At 36.0% G+C, this 12,130-nt stretch overlaps 1 non-coding gene across 1 annotated transcript; it reads right to left on the bottom strand.

Annotated features, from left to right (window-relative positions):
* Positions 1–2,900: 2,900 nt before the first annotated feature.
* Positions 2,901–2,973, bottom strand: TRNAK-UUU (transfer RNA lysine (anticodon UUU)). The gene has a single exon. It is a non-coding gene; the product is annotated as a tRNA-Lys (tRNA).
* Between the last annotated feature and the right edge of the window lie 9,157 nt (positions 2,974–12,130).

Below are 12,130 nucleotides of genomic sequence, written 5' to 3'. Positions count from 1 at the left end.
CATTTTGAACTTTTAAAGAACCTTGTGAGAGATAGACAGAGCAGTAATTATTATGAGAAAAGTGAGAATCTGGGGTGCCAGGGTGGTTCAGTCATTAAGCATCTTTGGCTGAGGTCATGATCCCAGGGTTCTGGGATCAAGCCCTGCATCTCATCAGGTCCCTGCTCAGTGGGAAACCTGCTTCTTCCTCTATCTCTCCCCCTGCTTGTTCTCCCTCTCTCACTCTCTCTCTCTCTAAACTAAATAAATAAAACCTTAAAAAAAAAAGTGAGAATCTGGGGCACTACAAAACCTGTTAAGAATTTTGGGGAGGCATTTTCATATACCCCAAATAATTTATTTTTCTCTTTCATTCTTTGGAAAGTCAGAACAATATTTTATGTATAAATCCAAGCATATTACACTTAGATGTGTGTATATAAGTTGAGGACAGTGAAGATGTGTGACTCTCTGTTTTATCATAGTCTATTTACTACTGAGATTCTGTATGTCTAGATGTATATATAGGCCTCTTCTAGAAGTTTATTTATGGACAGTCTACAAAGCCTACTGGGATATATCATAATTTAAGAAAACAGAAAAACTATTGAAAATGAAAGTATTAAAAAAAGAGGTGCTAAAAGCATGAAGACAAAATATATTTGTCCAGCTGAGCTTCACTGAGACTTGTGTCTCAGTGTTTTGGAGAAAATTAATTAAAAAACAAAACTACACAAAAAAGACAAAAAAAAAAACAAAAACTTTATTTCTTTTCCCAACACACACAGAACCAGAAGGCTTCACTGGTGAAATGTACCAAACATTTAAAGAAAAATTAATACCACTCTTTCTCAAACTCTACTGAAAAACAGAAGATGTGGAAACACTTTTTAACTTATTTTACAAGGTCAGCATTACCCTGAGATGAAAACCAGACAAGAATGCCACAAGAAAACAAAATTATAGGCCAATATTACCAATGACAATAAATGCAAAATCTTCAACAAAATATGAATAGGTCCATTTTAACAATATGCTAAAAGGATCATACACAATGATCAAGTGGAATTTATTCTAGGCATGCAAGGAAGGTTCAACACATCCAAATCAATCTATGTGTTGCATTACGCTAACAAAATGAAGGATCAAAACCAATAAAATGAAGCAAAATGAACAATAATGAAATAAAAAGAAAATCATATGACCATCTCAATAGAGGTAGTAAAAACATTTAACAAAATTCAACGTTATGATAAAAACTTGCAAAAAGTAGGTATAGAGGGAATTACTTAACATAATAAAGAGCTTATTGATCAAGCTTAAACCTAATGTCATAATCTATAGTGAAAACCTTAAGGTTTTCTTCTAAAATTAGAAACAAGAAAGGATGTCCACTCTTACCACTTCTATTTAACAGTAGTGAAAGTCTTAGCCAGAGCAATTAGGCCAGAAAAAGAAATAGAAAGAATCCAAATCAGAGAGGAAGAAGGGAAACTTTCTATAAAGTTCACCAAAAGACTGTTAGAATAAATAAATATAGTAAAGTTGCAGTACACAAAAATCAATATATAAAAGTCAGTTGCATTTTTATAGACTAATGACAAACTCTAAGAAAGCAAATTGAGGGGAAAAAATATACAATTTCAACAGAAAGAATCAAGTACTTAGGATTCAATTTAGCTGAGGAGATAAAAGGCCCATATAGTGAAAACTGTTAAGACTCTGATTAAAGAAATTAAAGATGACACAAATAAATAGATATTCTGAGCTCATAGAAGAATTATTGTTAAAATGATCATACTACCTAAAACAATCATTAGATTCATTGCAATCCCTATCATAAATCCAATGTCATTTTTCTAGAAATAGAACAGGGAATACTAAAATTTGTAATGAACAAAAGAAGACTCAACCTCCCCACCCCCACCCCTACCGCCCCACCAAGTAGCCAAAGTAATCTTGGGAATGTTATAGATGATTTTTTGGATTTGACAACAAAAAGCAAAGATGTCAAAATCAAAAGTTTTATAAGTGGGAGAGCTTGATTTCTTTGCCAATTTGAATACATTTTTGTTGTTGTTGTTGTTGTCTGATTGTTGTTGCTAGGAGTTCTAATTCTATGTTGAACAACAGTGGTGAGAGTGGACATCTTTGTCATGTTCCTGATCTCAAAGGGAAGGCTGTCAGCTTTTCTCCATTAAGAATGATATTCTTTGTGGGTTTTTCATAGACAGATTTTATGAAATCGAGGAATGTTCCCTCTACCCCTATACTTTGAATCATTTTAATCAGAAATGGATGCTGTATCTTGTCAAATGCTTTTTCTGCATCAATTGAGAGGACCATGTGGTGGTTCTTACTTCTCTCATTAATTTGTTCTATCACATTGATTGATTTGTGAATGGTGAACCACCCTTGCATTCCATGGATAAATCCTACCTGGTCATGGTGGATAATCTTTAATATACTGTTGAAACCTATTAGCTAGGATCTTGTTGAGAATCTTGGCATCCATATTCATCAGGGATATTGGTCTGAAATTCTTCTTTTTGGTGGAATCTTTGCCTGGTTTGGGGATCAGGGTAATGCTGGCTTCATAAAAAGAGTCTGGAAGTTTTCCTTTTGTTCCTTTCTTTTGAAACAGCTTCAAGAGAATAGGTATTATCTCTTCTTTGAATGTTTGGTAGAATTCTCCAGGGAATACGTCAGGTCCTGGGCTCTTGTTTTTTGGGGAGTTTTTTTAAATTTACTTTTTATTTATTTTCAGCATAACAGTATTCATTATTTTTGTACCACATCCAGTATTTCATGCAATCCGTGCCCTCTATAATACCCACCACCTGGTACCCCAACCTCCCACTCCCTCCCCCGCCACTTCAAACCCCTCAGATTGTTCTTCAGAGTTTTTTAAGGAGGCTTTACACCCAACGTGGGACTTGAACTCACATCTCTGAGATCAAAAGTCTCATGTTCTACCAACTGAACCAACCAGGTGCCCCTATAGGCATTCTTTTTTTTTTTTTCAGCATAACAGTATTCATTCTTTTTTCACCACACCCAGTGCTCCATGCAATCTGTGCCCTCTATAATACCCACCACCTGGTACCCCGACCTCCTACCCCCTGCCCCTTCAAAACTCTCAGATTGTTTTTCAGAGCCCATAGTCTCTCATGGTTCACCTCCCCTTTCAATTTCCCCCAACTCCCTTCTCCTCTCTATCTCCCCATGTCCTCCATGCTATTTGTTATGCTCCACAAATAAGTGAAACCATATGATAATTGACTCTCTCTGCTTGACTTATTTCACTCAGCATAATCTCTTCCAGTACCATCCATGTTGCTACAAAAGTTGAGTATTCATCCTTTCTGATGGAGGAATAATACTCCATAGTGTATATGGACCACATCTTCCTTATCCATTCATCCATTGAGGGGCATCTTGGTTTTTGATCACTGCTTTAATCTTATTACTAGATATTGGTCTATTCTGGTTGTCACTTTCTTCCTGATTCAATTTTGGAAGTTTATAGGTTTCCAGGAATGCATCCATTGTATCTAGGTTGCTTAACTTATTGGCATATAATTGTTGATAATAATTTCTGATGATTGTTTTTATTTCCTTAGTGTTAGTCATGATCTCTCCCTTTTCATTAATAATTTTGTTAATTTGGGTCTTCTTTCTTTTCTTTTGAATTAGTCTGGCCAATGGTTTATCAATCTCATTCTTTCAAAAAACCAGTTTCTAGCTTCGTTGATGTGTTCTACTGTATCTATAGTTTATATATGCTCTAATCTTGATTATTTCCCTTCTTGTGTGTGGGTTTGGCTCAATTTGTTGTTTATTTTCCAGTTCTTTAAAATATAAAGAAAGTTGGTGTATTCTGGATTTTTCAATTTTTTTGAGGGAGGCTTGGATGGCTATTTATTTCCCCCTTAAGACCACCTTTGCCATATCCCATAGGTTTTGTACCAAAGTGCTTCATTCTTATTGGTTTCCATGAATTATTTAAGTTCTTCTTTGATGTCCTGGTTGATCCAAACATTAAGCAAGGTGGTTTTTAGCTTCCAAGTGTTTGAATTCCTTCCAAGTTCTTTCTTGTGGTTGAGTTTTAGTTTCAAAGCATTGTGGTCTGAGAATACGCAAGGAATAATCACAGCCTTTTGGTATTGGTTGAGCCCTGATTTGTGACCCAGCATTTGGTGTATTTTGAAGAAAGTTCCATGTGCACATGAGAAGAATGAGTATTCTGTTGTTTTAGGATGAAATTTTCTGTGTGTATCTATGAGGTCCATCTGGTCCAATGTGTCATTCAATGCTCTTGTTTCTTTGTTGATTTCCTGCTTGGATGATGTGTCTATTACTGAGAGTGACATGTTAAGATCCCCTACTATTAATGTTTTCATATCAATATGAAATGATTATCTTGGTTACCAGTTGTCTTATGTAGTTGGCTGCCGCCATATTGGGAGCATAAATATTGACAACTGTTAGATCTTCTTGGTACATAGACCCTTAAAGAATGATGTAGTGTCCTTTTTAGTCTCTGACTACAGTCTTTAGTTTAAAATTTAATTTATCTGATATGAGAATCGGTACCCCAGCTTTCTGTTGAGGCTCATTGTCATGAAAGATGCTTCTCCATCCCTTCACTTTCAGTCTGGATGTATCCTTACATTCCAAATGGGTCTCTTGTAGATAACATATGGACGGGTCCTGTCATTTTATAAAATCTGCAGCCCTGTGCTGTTTTATGGGAGCATTTAGGCCATTCACATTGAGAGCAATTATTGAAAGATACGTTTTTATTGACATCCTATGTCCTGTGAAATCCTTGTTTCTATAGATTGTCTCTGTAAATTTTCTGATACTTTATATGGAAAACCCAAAAGACTCTATGCCCAAACTACTAGAACTCTTACAGCAATTCAGTAATGTGGAAGGATACAGAAATCAATGTACAAAAATAAGCTGCATTCTTATACACTAACAATGAAAATAGAGAAAGGGAAATTAGAGGATCAATTCCATTTACTATAGTACCAAGAACCATAAGATACCTGGAAACAAACCTAACTAAAGAGGTAAAGGATCTGTACTTGAGGAACTACAGACTACTCATGAAGGAAATTGAAGAAGGCACAAAAATATGGAAGAGAATTCCATGCTCATGGATCAGAAGACTAAACATTGTTAAAATGTCTATGCTGTCCAGAACAATCTATACTTTCAAATTCATCCTGATCAAAATCCCACCAGCACCTTTCAAAGAGCTGGAACAAACAATCCTAAAATTTATATGGAACAAGAAGAGACCCTGAATTCCTAGGAAAATGCTTGAAAAAGAAAAACAAAATGGGGGCATCACATTGATTTCAAGCTTTACTACAAAGCTGTGATCACCAAGACAGCATGGTACTGGCACAAAAACAGAGACATAGACCAATGGAACAAAGTAGAGAGCTCAGATGTGGACCCTCAACTCTATGGTCAAATAATTTTCAACAAGCAGGACAAAATATCCAGTGGAAAAAGGACAGTCTCTTCGGGCGCCTGGGTGGCTCAGTGGGTTAAGCCACTGCCTTCGGCTCAGGTCATGATCTCAGAGTCCTGGGATCGAGTCCTGCATCGGGCTCTCTGCTCAGTGGAGAGCCTGCTTCCCTCTCTCTCTCTCTGCCTGCCTCTCCATCTACTTGTGATTTCTCTCTGTCAAATAAATAAATTAAAATCTTAAAAAAAAAAAAAAGACAGTCTCTTCAATAAATGGTGCTGGGAAAATTGGACAGTTATGTGTAGAAGAATGAAACTCGGCCATTCTCTTATACCATACATAAAAATAAACTTGAAATGGATAAAAGACCTCAATATGAGTCAGGAATCTATCAAAATCCTAGAAGAGAACATCAGCAGTAACCTCTTCAACATCGGCCACAGCAACTTTTTTCAATATATGTCTCTAAAGGCAAAGGGGAAAAAAAAAGCAAAAATGAACTTTTGGGACTTCATCAAGACCAAATGCTTTTGCACAGCAAAGGGAAATAGTAACAAAACAAAGAGGCAACCCACAGAATGGGAGAAGATATTCACAAATAACACTGTAGACAAAGGGATGATATCAAGATTTATGAAGAACTCCTCAAACTCAACACACACAAAACAGATAATCACATAGAAAAATGGGCAGAAGACATGAACAGACACTTCTCCAAAGAAGACATACAAATGGCTAATAGACACATAAAAAATGTTCATCAACATTAGCCATCAACAAGATTCAAATCAAAACTACATTGAGATACCAACTTACACCAGTTAGAATGGGCAAAAACAAGACAGTAAACAACAAGTGTTGGAGACGATGTCGAGAAAGGGGAACACCCTTACACTGTTGGTAGAAATGCAAGTTGGTACAGCCACTTTGGAAACCAGTGTGGAGATTCCTTAAGAAATTAAAAATAGAGCTACCTATGTCCCTGCAATTGCACTACTGGGTATATACTCCAAAGATACATATGTAGTGAAAAGAAGGGCCATCTGTACCCAAATGCTCATAGCAGCAATGGCCACAGTTGCCAAACTGTAGAAAGAAACAAGATGCTCTTCAGTGGACAAATGGATAAAGAAGTTATGGTCCATATATACAATGGAGTATTATGCTTCCATCAGAAAGGATGAATACCCAACTTTTGTATCAACATGGATGGGACTAAAAGAGATTATGCTGAGTGAAATAAGGCAAGCAGAGAGAGCCAATTATTATATGGTTTCACTTACTTGTGGAGTATACAGAATAACATGGAGGACGTTGGGAGATAGAGAGGAGAAGTGAGATGGGGGAAATTGGAGGTGGAGACAAACCATGAGAGACTGTGGACTCTGAGAAACAAACTGAGGGTTTGGGGAAAAGTGGGGCGTTGGGTGAGTCTTGGTATTATGGAGGGCACATATTGCATGGAACACTGGGTGTGAGCATAAACAATGAATTCTGGAACACTGAAAAAAATTTTAAAAGTGGAACATCAAACTAAAAACCTTCTGCATAGTAAAGAAAACCATCAACAAAACAAAAAGACAACTTATTAAATAGGAAAAATATCTGCAGATTATATGCCCAATAAAGAATATCCAAATATATAAGAAACTCACATAGAGGAAAAAAAATCCAAATAATCCAATAAAAAAGGAGAACATCTGAACAGACATTCTCCCAAAGAAGACATACAGATGGTCAAAGAGTACATGAAAAGATGCTCAACATTAGTAATCATCGGGGCGGGGGGGAATCAAAACCACAATAGGTATCCCCATACACCTGTTGGAATGGCTATTATCAGGAAGACAAGAAAGAGCAATTGTTGGCAAGGATATGTAGAAAAAGTATTTTTGTACTGTTGGTGGGAATGTAAATGCAACCACTAAGGAAAACAGAGATAAGGCTCTTCCAAAACTCAAAATTGAACTTTCAAATGATCCAACAATTCTACTTCTGGATATTTATCCAAAGGAAATGAAAACACTAAGTCAAAATGATTTCTGCATCTTCAGTTCATCACAGCATTATTTCAAATAGCCAAGCTATGGAAACAATGTAAGTGTCCATCAATGGTGGAATGGATAAACAAAACTTCACACACACACACACACACACACACACACACACACACACACACACACACACACTCTGGGGTAGTATTAGGCATAAAAAACGTAGGAAATCCTGTCATTTGCAAAAATATGGATGTAACTTGAGGGCATTAGGCTAAGTGAAGTAAGTCAGAGAATCACAGATGACTAATGATTTAACTTATATGTAAAATCTAAAAATCAAAACAACAAAAAAAACAAATTTTAGTTATGAAATAAGTCCTGAGGATGTCATGTACAGCATGGTGATTACAGTTAATACTATGTTTGTATATTTGAAATTACTATGAGAGATTTTAAAATTTCTCAGTACGAGAAAACAAAAATTTCTAACTGGTGATGGATGTTTACTGAACTTACTGTGTTTATCATTTAACAATATATACATGCATCAAATCATATGTTACAACATTGTATTATTTTCACATGTCAAATATATTTTAATTTAAAAAAATAATTGAGGGTCACCTGGGTTGCTCAATTGGTTAAGCATCTGCCTTCGGTTCAGTTCATGATATAAAGCGCTGCATAGGAACCTCCTGCTCAGTGGGGAGTCTGCTTCTCCTTCTCCTCCCCACTTGTGCTGTCATTATTTCTGTCACTATCTGTCTCTCTCAAATAAATCAATAAAATCTTAAAAATTATAAAATCAAAAAAATAATTAAAGCAAAAAATTAGTAATAAAGTAACTATTTTGTCACTAAAAAGCATTTTAAGAATTTGAAAGGAAAAGGAATCTCTTTCCTTCAGAGACATGAACTAGTAGTGAGATTTGGAGGCAAGAGCAAGGGACCTCATGGCAACAGAGCCAGTCCTGTGACAGCAGAGCTATCAAAAGTGGCTGGAAGCTTCCAGGGATTACCAGTAAGTAGTTGGTTCTATGTGGTAGCATAACAGCAAACTAGAGGTGTCTTGACAGACAGGCACTTTTCTGTGCTTTAGAATCAGGGAAGAACTTGCTGATCAGGAGATGGCCTCAAGGTCAGAAAGTTTGGAAAAACTTGGTCGAGAAAATACTAAGTGAGAATAATTTTAAGGATAATTTCATGTACTACTGAAGATAGAAGAACAAAAAAATTTAGCCCTACTGTTTCTTGGTACAATTACCTACAGATAGTTGAGATCAGATAAGAATGGTTATAAAAATAAAATACTTTCTTATACTTCCCTTTATTTAATCTTATAGATAAATACAATATATAGGAAAATGTTGTTAAAAATTGAATAGAATTAGAAAAATTAGCAGAGAACATCAATAACATCATTGACATAACAGTTGTAAATGATAAAGCAGAATTGAAAACAAATAGATTCAGAAACAGTATTTGTTTCCTGATTCTTAATTCACTACTTTTTCTTTTTTTGCCAGCTCTATGACATCAAATTATCCTGAGCTTTGCTTCAGCAATTGCACATTTTTTTAAAGAAAATATTGTAATTTTTATACAATTCAGTTATAAAAACAGTATAGTAACTAAGCACATTTCGTGTAGAAGGATTCAATTATTGAAATTCAGAGAGATCATTCTTTTCTTTTTCATTATAAAAATATATGCTTTTATAAAAATTCCAAAACACATAGAAGATTGTAAAATGAGAAATAAGAGATTCCAAATAACACCAGCCTCCAAAAATGTCCCTGTTATTGGTTTCTTGTAGATGTATCCAAAAATGTTTCATGAACAATTGTATTTTTAACACAGCATCAATCAAATAAACATAGTTATGCAATTTTTTTCCTGTAATAACTTGAACTGTCTTGGGTATATTTCCCAGTATAAAAATAAATTTATGAATGTGTTACGCTGTTAAGTGCATATTTTTCTACTGCAAAGACTGTTGCCCTTAAAGTTGTTTTTTAATAATTTCCCATGGAACTATGATCATAAACTACTGAATATCGAATTGTTGAGTTAAAAGTTATGTGAGTTTTCAATTTTGATAGTTATTGAAAAGTACACTCTAGGTGTGTATAAATTTCTGTCCATAGTTTAGGAAACCATTTCTTAGTAGTGTCAGCATTCACACACATGCAGGGGCATGCACGTGTGTGTTTTTGTGCACACGTGTGCATGCACGTGCACGCACGCACACACACACACACATACACAATTTCCTTGAATCAATATAAAGGTCTTTCACTGTATGTCAAGTGGCCCATATGTACATGTGGTTTTGGCTGTTTGTTCTTTTTTTCTTCCTGTGAAGTACATGTTGTAGTCCTTGGACATAAATGCCCCATTCCATTTACTTGAAATGGAAATCTTTGTTTTTCAATTGATTAGTGAGCTTTTATAATGTAGGAGTCTTTTCTGTACAATATTTTTTGCAGATACACTACCTGATTTTCTTAAAACTTGTGAAAATGAAAAGTATTACAGATTTGTAGGATTTATTTACATACTTAAAAATTATATCAAGCCTACTTTAAAAAACATCTATTCAGTAATTCCTAAGCCTAGAGCCATGTTTACTCCCTTGAGTATTACCTAAAGAAAAAAAAAATCTTACTAGTATTTTATGATTATCTTTAAATATTTGATTAATCTGAAATCTTACTTTTGAGTAACAGAAATACAGTAAGGTATAAAACTGATTTTCCCCCAATGTGCTCTTAATGTAGAATCACACTTCATTAAATAATTTATTTTTCCCCACTGATTATCCCCTGTATACACATTTATTTATGTAATTTTTGTCAAAATTCCTTCATTACTAAAAATTATCAAGTAAATTTTTAAATCTATGAAGGAAATTAATTGCTGATTAATTATATTAGATTTTAGTGTTAATCCTTTTATTATTATCAATTTGTATCTTCTCTTGAAAAATCACTTTTTGAAAAACATACAGCTAATTGATGAGAATATGGAAGAGTAAATTCATAACTTCAGGAATAAGTAATGATTTTTTAAATAGGACATAAAGAGTACCCATAAAGAAAAATAAATTATAGTTACATTAAAAATTAAGTATCTCATTTCACTAAAATACATCAGTAACAAAGTAAGAAAGCAAGACATCAGTGGAGAACAATATGTACTTTGCAGGACATATTAACAAAGAAGACTCATAAACTTCTACAAATTTTTTTTAAAGATTTTATTTATTTATTTGACAGAGAGATCACAAGTAGGCAGAGAGGCAGGCAGAGAGAGAGAGAGAGAGAGAGAGAGAGAGGAGGAAGCAGGCTCCCTGCCGAGCTGAGAACCTGATGCGGGACTCCATCCCAGGACCCTGAGATCATGACCTGAGCCGAAGGGAGAGGCTTAACCCACTGAGCCACCCAGGCACCCAAACTTCTATAAATCTTAATAAAAAAAGGTCAAAAGAAAAACCACCTTGAAAAATCACTTCAATAAAGAACACATCCAAATGGTTAATAAACGTAAGAAAGGATGTTTACCCTCATTACTTAGTTTAAATGGAAAGCAGAATTACACTCACAACTAGAGAGGGGCAATGACCTACCCACCCAGCCCAGGGGCAACCTATTTGGTTCTCAGAAGGCATGCTGTGTGTGGGGTTTTGGCAGTTGCTGACACTATCTGCTGTGCACAGGTCATAGATGGCCTTCAGCCATCTATGGCTCATGAGTTGAGCCATGGCTGCAGGCTTCTCAGTCCGGAGACTTTTGCCTGCGCAGGCCATGCTCTGTGCCTGCCAGCAGCACCAAGCTTAACACACACTTGTAGGCTCTTCACCAAAACATGCAGAGACCGATGCATAAACTTTTGCACCCCCACCACTTCTAACCTCCCAAGTCCTCAATCTCCTGAAACCAGCAGCCATCTAACCAATAATGAGATCAGCCTGAGTGATGCAGAGATCTACAGCTTTGACTCTGACTACATGCTGGCATAGTACACAGATAAACTACATTGGGGGATCTTCAGTGCCACACCATGACATCCTGACTGAGTGCATACTCACTGCAGCAGATCAGTGGTTTTTAGAACAAAAGTCCCTCCATCCAGTAGTAGTTCACTGACATCTTCCGGTTGCCTGAGATACCTTTGCTCTCCTGTGTGGCGGACCACTTCCTGGTTCATGACATGGAGACTGTCCAAGTGAGTCTCTACAAGAATGTGATACATGTTGGTTGAGATGTGCCATAAAGGGTTTGCTATACCAGTGGATCCAATGAGACATGAAGAAGTTCCTCCTGAGATAGGAGGAAATCTTTGCCATCTTGAGCAGCCTGGTGATTCATGGGAAACAGGTGGCCTTCCTTACCAACAGCCCCTTCAGCTTCATGGATAGAGTAATGGGACGTATGGTAGGTCTCAAATTGTGTTAACTCTGCAAGGAGGTCATTGGTCAGGTGGACAAGGCCAGATTTTTCACTGACAGAAAGTGAAAAGCCTTTCAGAAAATTCAATGAGAAATTCTTGCACCACTGAAAAAAGGTCAAGATCTATTGGGAGGGAAAACTTTTGGGCTCCCTACACCTGATTTAGGGCAAATCCCTATGTGTTCTATCTCAGAGACCACCTCTACTGTCAACTGG

This window comes from Mustela lutreola, chromosome 4 (assembly GCF_030435805.1).
Source record: "Mustela lutreola isolate mMusLut2 chromosome 4, mMusLut2.pri, whole genome shotgun sequence".
NCBI classification, from domain to species: Eukaryota; Metazoa; Chordata; class Mammalia; order Carnivora; family Mustelidae; genus Mustela; species Mustela lutreola.
Note: the sequence above shows the minus strand (reverse complement) of the source record. Positions and strands in the feature narration are given on the sequence as shown.